The sequence below is a fragment of the Oncorhynchus mykiss genome, chromosome 16, assembly GCF_057628025.1.
Source record: "Oncorhynchus mykiss isolate SJ-2025 chromosome 16, ASM5762802v1, whole genome shotgun sequence".
NCBI lineage: Eukaryota > Metazoa > Chordata > Actinopteri > Salmoniformes > Salmonidae > Oncorhynchus > Oncorhynchus mykiss.
The window spans coordinates 52,614,438-52,627,726 of NC_143037.1; positions in this window are offsets into that span (position 1 = coordinate 52,614,438).

Here is a 13,289-nt window from a genome sequence, read left to right on the forward strand (position 1 = left end):
TAACAATTTCAGGCAGATTACAATAGAAAGGGGTTTCTTTCAGAGCAGCAGCGCACTGCGTGTTGAGTGTGACATACTGAGTCAAGTGATTCTGACAGTAGCGAAGCACACGGCAAAAGCATGAAAAGTGAAAGTGTTGATGCCTCATTGTTCATGCACAGTGGAAAACACTGCTCCTGCTCATTCACATGCATGAGCTTATCTGCCTTTGTTGAGACAGCAGCCCACAAGGATTCTCCTGAAATCAATTTACCAAGCCTGGGCCAAGGCGCTGATCAACAATTTAGAGACTATCGATTTAAGGGCTGCAGGGACTGGTTAACTGGTATATTAGGAGTCTTCGTGCTAGGCCGGTTCAATACTCCATATAGAGAAGGTATAGATTATGAACATCTCCAGATGCCGAGCAAGACAAGAAAAGGGGCATCACATATCTCCTGGGGGTATTTTAATCAGGGTTTGTTAGTGAATGCTGATCGCTATTGCACAACAAAAATGCCTCTATGAACAATTGTGTGATGATTTTCGACCTTCTGCTTATCAAACCAGTATGATGGAAATATCCCTTTTCCAACCGAGAGCTACTTCATTCCCTGCATGTCTTTGACTCTTTGCCTTGACTCTCTTGCTCTCCCTCTGGCTGTGTGAGGGAGGGTTGCCATGCAACAGCCTTATAAAACAGAGATCATCCAGTAACGCTACCTGGCATTAATCAGCATACTCACTGAGCCATGAATCATCATCAGCCATGCATTACAGAGCCTTGAGACTGCCCTTCTTTACACTTACCTGAGAGACTATTAGACCTAAGCCCATTGGCTATGCATGCAGGCCCTTTGCTTAGCTGCACACTCTCAGGGAAAAGTGTGAATCAAAAACAACACATATATTCTGAATTGAATAGTCAATGTCCTTGGAGGTCATGTGGAGCACAATACTATATAGATGTAGGATCTACATTTGAGCCAGTTTGCTACAGCAGGAATATAATCCTGCAGCAACAGGAAATGTGAATTATTCATATAGATTATAATTAATGGACATTTTTTGTAGGGATTGATACGTTTTTTGTAAGGAAAATAAAGTCTGTCATTTCTAAGTGGAAATTACAAACTTCAGAAGCCTTTTTAAACCTTAAATACACTACAGGTTTACATTTCCTGCATTTCAGGAAAGTTCTCCTGCAAGAAGGTGATCAAATGAAGATCCTACATTGGTAGCAGCCACGCTTATCTCTTTACCCTGATCGGCTAATTCACCAACCTGACCACTTTTCCCTGTCTCTCCCATGCCTCCTCTTTGTGTAACATTGATCATTCGTGGCCCCTTAGTTCTTAAGTAAGGGTTTGTGGAGGCACAGGTGACTGTAAACCTTATCTGAATCCCACAGCTGTGTCCCCATCGCCGGCTGGATCATCTGTCGACAGAAATTTAGTTGGGGGTATTTAAAATTAGATTTAACATCTATCATTTCCCTGGGCTGAATGGGTTTGTGTCAGCGCATGGCAGGGGCAATCCTTCACCGGGCGTCCGTCTGTCCCGGCTCAATAGCCCATCAGTCAAGCCTGCGAGAGCAGCAAGGTGACAGAAAGGACCAGCTGTGAGAGGAGGGGCACGGGAGATAAAATATCACCACGGGACAAACCACAAACAATTTGAGAAATAAAACACAAAAGATGCCTCTGGACAAGTGAAGCAAATGTCAACGATATCAAAAGATTCCCTTTAGAACTCTCAGGAGAATCCACAGAAAGGTTCCTGACAGGTGTCTGTGGTCAATGGTTAGGTTGAAGATGGCAGGACAAGTTATGATTCCATGTGGAAGCTTCGAAAATAAACAGATTCGTGGAACCAACGCAGTTGCTAACTAGTATAGCTGGTCCCAGATCCATATCTGGTCCCAGAGCCATATCTGGTCTCAGAGCCATATCGGGACTTGTTGTGGCATGGAGTTATGAGAATTAGAATTAGAATCCTCTTGGCTTAACCTTTGTTATCTTCAACCTAGGTCAATGAGAAACGGGAAGGGAGATAAAGGATGTTATATGTCTGTTCTCAGGCCTCAGCCCTCAGCCAAGAGATACATCACGGTAAAGGTAAAGCTTGTCTGAACCCTAATCCCAAGTGATAATTCTTCTCATCATGCCACCTCTCCTGGTACAGTTAAAAGGTAGATCCCCCGCTTCCTATTCTTAAAGTCATCAGAATCGCAATCTATTTTGAACAGGATGGTTTTGTAAATCAGTGAGTTAACCATGCGGCTGTGTATGATCACAGATAGAGTATAATAAATATTAAAAGTCATGACTTTTCCCTGAAAGATACATTTCTTGATACTATGGGGAAACAGGTAGAATTCAACATTTTAAATTCAACTAAATCTGAACTACCGGTAAAATCTAGTCACTTCCTGTAAATCCTTCTAGCAGGTTCCACATGTTATGACCACTTTGTCTTTGCTCCCCTCTCTCTCTCTCTGCTGTACTCACAGAGGTGATAGATAAGAGAAGACTAGCGAGTATTTGAACAGTTGAAGCTACTGCAGTATATAGAGGTCTGACAGTATGTCAAAGCTGAGAAATGGATTATACAGAACTTGTAACTTAAATTAAATGTGTGAATCTAGCAGCAGATCTCCTCGGAATATCATTATGAAAAAGTTTGCAGTGGTCTTTTGGTCCATCAGAAAGACATTTTTTTTATGTCAATAGATGATTACTGTATATTATATGCTATTTTTAACAATGATGTATTTCAATGACATCAGAAAATGTATTAATTTGTGCATGTAACTAGTTTGTTTGATGTTGGCCTGTACTGTGTTTGTTAAATTGAATCTATCATAATCTGTCAACATACCCTATGTAACCAACATTAAGTTCCCTCTGCAGTGGATAGTGAGGACATCTCTCCAGTTTACACAATATGATCTAGAGTTATTTCACTCTCGTTGTTGCATATTCTTGATTTACAATCTGTGTGTGTGTTTGTGTATGTATGTGTGTGTGTGTGTGTGTGTGTGTGTTTGCATGTATGTGTGAGTGCCAGCCTGTCTCTGGCTGTACATGCGTCTCCTACAGCATCTGTAAGCTAGGTTTTTCCAATCCGTTGCTATGGAACATACATAAGATCAGCCTATTTTAACCTCAAGCAGCTTATTGGCTTTGTCTTGAGAGATGTGGCAGACCTGACAGGTTGTTGACATGGAGCTCAACATGCAGAATGAGTCCATGCCTCAGTTCTACTGAAGCCATGGGCTTTGTTCCAATCACCTTTGAGACTATAATGATTTTCTTGAGCATACATTCTGCAGGGGTTGGCACTTCAAAATGCCTTTTACACTGCTAATGACTTCATATGCATGTGGTCCTGGACTTAAACATTGCAAATAGATGTGATTAATGCATGATCATTTAATGGCTAATTGCAGCTAATAAGTAGTCATTAGATCTTAGTTATAAGGCCATCTATCGTCAGAGAGTGTGAACATTAATCACCATGGTCAATAGATTAACTGGAAACTTCAATATCTATAAAACATTTCACGAAGGTACAATCACCTTCGGAACAGCTTGAGTTATTGAACTCAAGTAATTATGATCCCTTTGAAATTTCACCATGGCTATGGAGTCAAATGTTTATCTTTTCCCTCCATATTTTGACCTCATCTATGTAACTTGTCCAGAAAATGATAGCATGAAGTCCCCTTTGTGATAACCTATTGTGAGAACAGTTAGGATAGGAAAACATGGATACATCTGTTTTTCTGTCAGTACAGTACCTGGATGTGTCACTCTCCACACAGGGCAACAAGGTCACTGTTAGCTAACCGCTCCCTCATTACTATGGTAAAACTTAACATGAAAGGCAGACGGAGGACTGACATACTCACGCTAAATTTAGTCTATATTTTGATTTGACACAAACATGCGCAGACGAACACACACACCAGCACTATCCATCTTCACATGTTCGTGACAGGCAGTTTACCTTTGGATCCATGTCAACAGCGTACAAGCAGAGTTGGCAAACGATGACCTTATGTTCTACAACAGAGACAGGGATGATTGATGACCTCAGCATGTGAGCAATACCTGCAGCATGCTCGGTAAAATCCAACAAGCCATCCATCTACAGCTACATTATTCCAAAAGCCTCCCACTAAGTTGCCAGACATGCTTTGCACTTTAATATTTTACTCCGGTATTTTGCGTGGTTCTTTATTATTTGGTGAATGAACCAAATCGTACATTTCATTTGGTTGTAACATTTCAGTGGTTAGAGTGGACAGTATGTTGATTGAAACGGTTAAACCTCTATAGTGACATTACACAACCTGAAACACTTGGATGATCATGCTGATTTGAGCCGATTTGCCCCCATTTCATGGCTTTCAGCAACAGTTACCACTGCTCTCAGCTGATGTTTGAAAGCCAGAGGCCCACACAGATAAACCTGTTTTCACTGTGATATTCTCCCTGCAGTTTGAGCTTGTGCTGCATAGGGAATGGGCAGGAAATGATGATGATATTTTGTGTCCATTGATTTCAGAAGAGAGATTTATATAAAGTATAATGTCTATTGATAAGAATGGATTGTTAGCCAGGGTTATGGGCTGGGCTGCTCCCACTCTCACTCCAGTAAAAACAAACTATTACTCTAGAGGGTCTAAATCAATGTCTCATTCATTCTCCTTTAGGTATTATTCTGCTGCACACAAATAAGAAAGTAAATACAAAGGTGGCAGAAAGCGCTCCATACTTTGACTTTTGTTTTAGTCTGTCAACTCAAAAATGAAGGACATTCTAAAAAAAACAACAACATCCAAAGCAAAAGCAACTTTACGGATGTACTGTACATCTACAACTATTGCACACAACAACAAAATAACGTTTGAATATTGTATACAAGTCTACTTGTGACAATCCACCAAATTGCTGGGGTGATGAAAGACAGCCGTGAAGTAAGTGTAAACAGAAGCATTGTGGTCCAAAGACGTTTAATCAACAGCAGCTACTGACTGCGAGGGGTCTTAAAAGGGACGTATTGTGAGAGACAGACAAATATGTGTGTTGGTGTTACTTGGGCTGTTGCAATGAACTAGGACGTGATTTGGATTGGGCATTTACACTATAAGACTATACATTAGTATGCAAACAAAAGAAGATAATGTAATATACTTGCATAGTTAAATAAAGGTTCAATAAAACATATACAATGAAAATATCTAATGTGAATACTCCCATGGGCAAAACCCATGGTGTCTGTTGGATGATTAGTAGGAATCGACAACAGACAGCAAAAACAACCAGGGAAAATCTGGAGTAGAATGGGCAATGCCAACAGTGATTTCCAGCTCAAAGAGGAATTGATATAGAATAATTCAACTATCCTCCAGGCGGCTAGCTGGAATGAAGAGAATCTCCACTCTCTCTGTGAATTGGTTATTAAGACCAAACAGCATGGAGGCATCAACAGGCTGGACAACACAGAGGAATATTAATGGAACACAAAAGTGGAACATCAAACTTCCAATATCATATCTGACACAGTAGACAGAGCAAATATCTGTTATTCCCCTTCTAAAGCAGAGGAAAACAACTCTCAGAGAGAGAGAGAGGACAAACAAAAACATATAAGTCACCAAAGTGAAGTAAATGAATCCAAACAAAGTATATAATTGTTCTAATTTACATAACCTCTGAAATGAACTTTTTATTCTCTCTTCTTTGTGTATGGCACGTTCATTCTCTCTGCTAGTAACTCCTGGCAGAACATTCAACGTTACATTTCCTCTTCTGGCTGCTATCAGGGCATTCAGCGTGAAATTAAAGGGAATGAATTCGGAGTCCAAAATAAATGTGCTCCTCTGATGAGGTTGGAGTTCGTCCAAGCCACTGAGATAAAATGCTTTTACACTTATTTCCCCATCTCCTGCTTATTATTGTTCAAGATTCATGACTCATTCTCTGCGGAAAGGGAACTCTGTGCCAAAAGGAGTTTACTGGAGGAAATCAGACTCACATTTTATTTCCAGTTTTTACACATTTCCATTTTTTTTTTATAGCAGTATAGCTCAGTCCCTAATTATCCAAGTAATCTTTGTCCATTGAAAATACAGATCTACAGTAGTAACACACATCCAGTAAATTGTTTCTTTCGTGATATCCTATGACGTTGTATAATGATAAAGACTATCCATTCCTGCCGTTTCAGTGTAGCTCACCTCAACAGAAGAAATCACATCTGTTTGCTAACTCTGTCATCATCTACAGTAAACTACAACACATTTGGTGACATGTACAGTATGTTCTGACAATGATATAGATTTCCCTCTAGAAGAGGCAGATAGTCTTGCCAAGGCTCAGTGCAGTCAAAAACGAGATTTTACTGTGTTTTATATATATTTCCACACTATGAGGTTGGAATAAAACTGTGAAATTGTGAAAATGATCATGCCCTTTTAGTGTAAAAGCTGTTTAAAAAGACTACCTGAAATTTTGGCCTATTTTTGTGGGAGGGAGTTTTGGCCTTCCATGGTGACATCACCATGCGGTAAATTAGTTAATAGGCCAATAAGAAAGAGAATTCCAAACTTCTCTGCCAATAACAGCTCAAATTCAGTTTTACCCTCCCTACTCAAACCACTCCAGAGTCCTAGCAAAATTCTTGCTTGAGAAATTGCTCTTTGCTAAGAAGCTATTTTTTTTAAATATATTTTTTAACCATTTTAATAAAACAATAGCAATTCGATACTAAATTGTTATCCAAAAATTATTTGTTATTGAGATTTTTAAAAAGGGCTGCATCGAACCTTTAAATACTAATTCAACTTTCCAGACGAGCTGTCGCTGTGCAAATGGATGTCATAACCCCAGGGGTACAGGACTGATATACTGTAAACACTCATCAGGCACTGTTTGGCTCACCTGTCTAGTCTCTTTGTGATTCCATAATCTATATATATTAAAAGAGCTGGGGAATTAATTACACCGCATGGCATGCTGCTCCATTTGTACAGGTGCTGCTTATCCTAAAGCTCCCTGATATTCTACTCGTGTAAAACGTATTACACTGTACTTATTTCTGTAGGAAACAGTGTGAAGTATTATTAGAATATTTATGAAATGTAGGGAACTTCATATAGAAAGGCTTGATCAATGCTCAATAGCCTACATGACCCAAGATGATCGATTGTCAATTTTCAAGAAATTGATTTCTTACACTGATTTCAACTCCTGAAAAGATCATGCTTGTATTTGAACGGATGATTACATGAACACTTGGCTACCCATATTAGTTTGGATTAAATTGTTTTGTCTTCATCATACAAAATGGTCTCAACTCACAGCCCACTTACTGTAATTAATAGGGGTTGATCAATGGTCGGTCGGCCAAGTTCTGTGTTAGCTCTAGTTCTGCCAATCCTGCCATATTCATCATCCCCTGGTCTAATTGACTGATTAAACCCTAACAAGCATGCTGACTCACAAATGGCTAACTTGCATGACACAGATGGGAAAGATTCAAGCTTTCTATTTCTCCACTCCTCCTTACAGTTCTAACAAGGCGGTAGCAGGTATGCTGGCTGCAATATTGGATTGGATCGCGTGACATACTGCATGTCTTCCCACGTGCTGCTATTCTACGGCATGGAGCATGATAGTGTGGAATGACATGACCCTCTAACATGTCCTGCTGTGGCTCTACAGAGAAGTAATAGCTTTAACATGTTGTGATTCAGGGCAGGACTAGGTGGGCTAGACAGAGGTCAATAACAGTTTGTGGCAAGTATTGATTTCGCCGTAAACATGGTGACATTTAATTTCAGGGGTATCATATTTTTCTGATACAGGCACTAAAACTCCAGATGCAATTCATGTCAATGCAGGTGACCATCCCAATCCTTTCCTCTTACAAAGAAACACAGAGACCTGGGCATGAATAGCAAATTCATCAATTAATTGTTCCTTTGGTATTTTCAGGAAACCAGCGAGAACGATTGCATTTGTCGCCTGGCCCTCCATCCTGCCACTGATGTACAGAATGGTGGTAATAAAATACCCATTTCCACAGAGGTCCCCCCAGACCAGCCACCACAGCTCTTCAGGTGTAGTTATGGGGTCCACAAAAACCCTGCAGTAGCATTACAATCCAACTTCACCAGATACCAGAGATTCAAGAAGAGAATGTGGTTAGTCAACAACAGTAGCCTTTAAAACAGAAATAGTGTAACCTGCCGCTTAGAGGCGTTGGAGAGTGGAACGACAACTATAGGATAGTTAAGGGCAGACAGAGGTAGCACACAGGAGCTATGTATAACATGTCTGTATTCTCTCTCCCCCGTCTCCATCAGTTCACATGACAGACAGGGATTTATAGACACAGGTCAGGCATTACTGATGAACATCTGATTGTCATTGTTACAATAGCATACTGAAGAAATACAGAAACAAGGTCCAAGAGAGGTAAGCTAAGAACTCACTGCAGGAACAATAGCTCACCTCTGCCCAGCAGACTGTACCATGGACACAGTAAACATGCTCAATAAAACAAGGCAAGCACAACCGAACACAGATCTATGCTGGGCCCAGCTACTTCTCAGTCAATCTGCACCTATTAGAACAAATCCACTCACATTACCTAGCCTGACCAGGAGCCAAAACGGTTTGTCTAGGGGTAATTTCAATGACCAGAGGCGACCCTCTTTCGGCTTATGAAAGAATGCAGGTTTAGTAGGTATCGGTAGCATTGGAAATATCCTCACTCACCTCACACAGAGATCAGTGGTGTGAGAAGAACCAATGCAAAGGCAATGATACAATCGCACAGCTAAATAAATGGATTGTTTCACCAATTGCGTGGTGCCTTTGGCACATTAGGCAATGTTAGTAATGAGCTATTGAAGCTGTGACCTCGGGAGCAAACCCGTTAATGGGTGAAGATGGATGGGTCACTAGTAGATTAATTATCAGTCATCAAAATCTGATTACTCCCAGATCTCTTACTCAGGGCTGTTAGAGGACTATTATTACCACACATGCAATAGCTTGAATAATTTCTCCCTGACTTCCCCATTATACGTCCATATTTGCAATAGGTAACACATCATTTGGCAGTGAACTTCTGCAAAGGCTTCAATAAAACTGTTTTTGGAAAGATAAGGCATACTTCAATTATACACTAGGCTACAGAATAATGAAAAGTGAAGAGATATATCACTCTTTTTTATCCCAAACTATGAATCCTAGCACCCTCTCTGCTTGTCCATTGGAGTTGTTGGACTGACATTTGACTTTGCAGCTGCGTCATTGTTCATTTGAATGAAAAAACGATCTATTTGCTCACATTGTTTCCCCCCACTCCTCTGTGAAGTTCAACAACTTTACCTCTAGCCTATACAGTACCTCTTAAATCAAATTTGGTGTGACGCTCTTTAAAGCGGCAGAGGGAGGGAGAGAGAAGCCGTTAATAATTTATGATCGCCTCAGCTTTTTAAAGCACCGGAGCGGTGCTGCTCCCCAGACATTTAATTTGTCTGAAAATCAGCAACTGTGCAGTCTGATTATTGCTCGTGTCTGCCAATGTGACTGCATGTAAAAGCCTTCCACGGGCACCAAAAGAGAGTTTGCAAGGATGTTCCATAAATCAGTCAAACTATATGTCGGTAAGTATTGTTTTAATAGTCATCTTCTGATCCACCAGCACCTTACTCACCATTTGGGCGAGGTTGTATTTAATAAGCTAAATCTCAGGATCTTCATGTGTGATCTAGGTGTTACAGATTGATGTTGACCAAAAAGGTCCAGTAGTGTTTCTTTTTATCAAGACACTCTCAGCACTGGTCAAATGTCAAGAGAAATAACTGAGGCAGATTAAATTAACTTTAGCAAAAAATCATGCTTATTGTGTTCTATGATACAGCAGAACACTTGTCAAAGCAATGGCAGCATTCAAAGAACTACAAACATCATAACTTGTCATATTCACACAGAAGGGATACAAGGCAAACACATACAGCTACAAGGGGGCGACATGAATTTTGAGGAACTTCAATGCTTCCATCTAGTGATGACTCAAGATCATAACAGGTAGGCCTACTACACAATAGGTGAGATTGGGGTAAATTGAGCCATTTTTTTACATTCAGCATCACTCTGTACAGGGAAATATATATGATTATTTCCAAGATATCTACATATATTTCAGGATGTTGTTGTTACAGTTTTGAAAATATAGCTTGTCCAAAGAAAGTGATATCTTGGCACAATTTACAGCTGGTATGGGGTAAGTTGAGCCGCAGGACAGGGTAAGTTAAGCCACCTACACATTTCTGTACTGAATGAAATATTACCACTACCTTTTTAAAACCATGTCTACCTTTCTTTCCCAAACACAATTCAATACCATACGTTTGGTCTTTTAATCATTTTAAGCATCATTTAACACAGGCTTAACTCATAACAAACACTTTTACAAAATATATATATATATACTTTTAACAAAGGCCAGGCCCTGTTGTTACCTCATATACCAGCCATAATTATTTGCATTATGCCTGGGAAGAAAACAATTACATTTGCTCAACTTGCCACTGGCTCAAATTACCACATGGCCATTGAATCAACTTACCCCAAGGCAAACATTTAGACTATATTAGCCCGCACACCTGAAAGGAAGTGCTTTCATGCTAGGTTTAGGACCTCATATTGAAGCTTATTGAGACCCCAAATGATGTACAGAACAATCTTAAAACAATCTACTTTGGTTTAGATACAAGCATCATGAAACCTCTTAACACAATAAATCATTTTGACTTGGTGAAAAGCAGTTTTTGGACCTAACTTGCGTACCACTTATTCCATGGTTCTTCCTTCATAGACTTCAGGTACTGATGACCTCGTCCTAAATATTTGATCATATTGTTAATTTTGTGTATGGTTTCATAGAAACAAGAGTGGCTCAACTTACCCCTCTCCCCTACACACAACCCAAGTCCTCTATAAGCTGATCTGTATCCCTTGTCCTAATAGGCTTGTTGAAGAGCACTGTCAAAATGTCCAATACACTCACCACCTACAAGAGCATGCCAGTGAGTTCCTCCTGCTGAAGAGCTGAATTTACAGAGCATTCAAAAAGTATTCACACCCCTTCACTTTTTTCCTCGTTTTGTTGTGTTACAGCCTGAATTTAAAATGGATTAAATTGAGATTGGCCTACACACGATACCCCATAATGTCAAAGTTAAATTATGTTTTTCATTAAAAGTGTCTTGAGTCAATAAGTATTCAACCCCTTTGTTATGGCAAGCCTAAATAAGTTCAGGAGTAAACATTTGCTTAACAAGTCACATAATAAGTTGCATGGACTCACTTTGCGTACAATAAGTGTCTAACATGATTTTTGAATGACTACCTCATGTCTGTACCCCAAACATACAATTATATGTAAGGTCCCTCAGCTGAGCAATGAATTCAAACACAGATTCAACCACAAAGCAGGGAGGTTTTCCAATACCTCGCGAAGAAGGGCACCTATTGGTAGATGAGTAAAACAAAAAAGCAGACACCCTTTGAGCATGGACAAGTTATTATTTATACTTTGGATGGTGTATCAACACACCCATACACTACAAAGATACCGGGGTCCTTCCTACCTCAGTTGCAAGAGAGGAAGGAAACCGCTCAGGGATTTCATCATGAAGCCAATAGTGACTTTAAACAGTTACGCAGTTATTAAATGGCCGTGATAGAAAACTGAGGATGAATCAACAACATTGTAGTTACTACACAATACTAACCCAACTGACAGAGGGAAAATAAGAAAGCCTGTGCAGAAAAAAAATATTCCAAAACATGCATCCTGTCTGCAACAAGGCACTAAAGTAATACTGCACAAAATGTGGCAAAGCAATTGACCTTGTCCTGAATACAAAAAGTGTTATGTTTGGGGCAAATCCAATACAACTGTCACGCCCTGACCTTAGAGAGCTTTTTATGTCTCTATTTTGGTTTGGTCAGGGTGTGATTTGGGTGGGCATTCTATGTTTTGTATTTCTTTGTTTTGGCCAGGTATGGTTCTCTATCAGGGACAGCTCACTATCATTGTCTCTGATTGGGAACCATACTAGCTTTTCCCCACCTGTGCTTTGTGGGTAGTTATTTTCTGTTTAGTGTTTTCTGCACCTGACAGGACTGTTTCGGTTTTGTTTATTCTCTTTGTTATTTTGTTATAGTGTTCAGTTTTCAAATAAAAAGTCATGAACACTTAACACGCTGCGCTTTGGTCCGATTCCTCCTCTTCAGACGACGACACCCATTACAACACATTACTGAGTATCACTCTCCATATTTTCAAGCATAGTGGTTGCTGCCTCATGTTATGGATATGCCTGTAATCGTTAAGAACTGGGGAGTTTTTCATGATAAAAAAGAAACGGAATGGAGCTAAGCAGAGGCAAAATCCTAGAGGAAAACCTGGTTCAGTCTACTATCCACTAGACTCTGGAAGATAAATTCACCTTTCAGCAGGACAATAACCTAAACATGAGGCCAAATATACACTGGAGTTGCTTACCAGGAAGACAGTGAATGTTCCTGAGTGTTTGGGATGCTGGTCTTCTAGGCAGAGTTCCTCTGTCCAGTGTCTGTGTTCTTCTGGCCATCTTAATCTTTTCTTTTTATTGGCCAGTCTGAGATATGGCTTTTTCTTTGCAACTCTGCCTAGAAGGCCAGCATCCCGAAGTCGCTTCTTCACTGTTGACGTTGAGACTGGTGTTTTGCGAGTGCTATTTAATGAAACTGCCAGTTGAGCACTTGTAAGGCGTCAGTTTCTCAAACAAGACACGCCAATGTACTTGTCCTCTTGCTCAGTTGTGCACTGGGGCCTCCCACTCCTCTTTCTATTCTGGTTAGAGCCAGTTTGCATTGTTCTGTGAAGGGAATAGTACACAGCATTGTATGAGATCTTCAGTTTCTTGGCAATTTCTCGCATGGAATAGCCTTCATTTCTCAGAACAAGAATAGACTGATGAGTTTCAGAAGAAAGAAAGGCCATTTTGAGCCTGTAATCGAACCCACAAATGCTGACGCTCCAGATACTCAACTAGTCTAAAGGCCAGTTTTATTACTTCTTTAATCAAAACAAGTTTTCAGCTGTGCTAACATAATTGCAAAAGGGTTCTCTAATGATCAATTAGTCTTTTAAAATGATAAATTTGGATTAGCTAACACAATGTACCATTGGAACACAGGAGTGGTGGTTGCTGATAAAGGGCCTCTGTACGCATA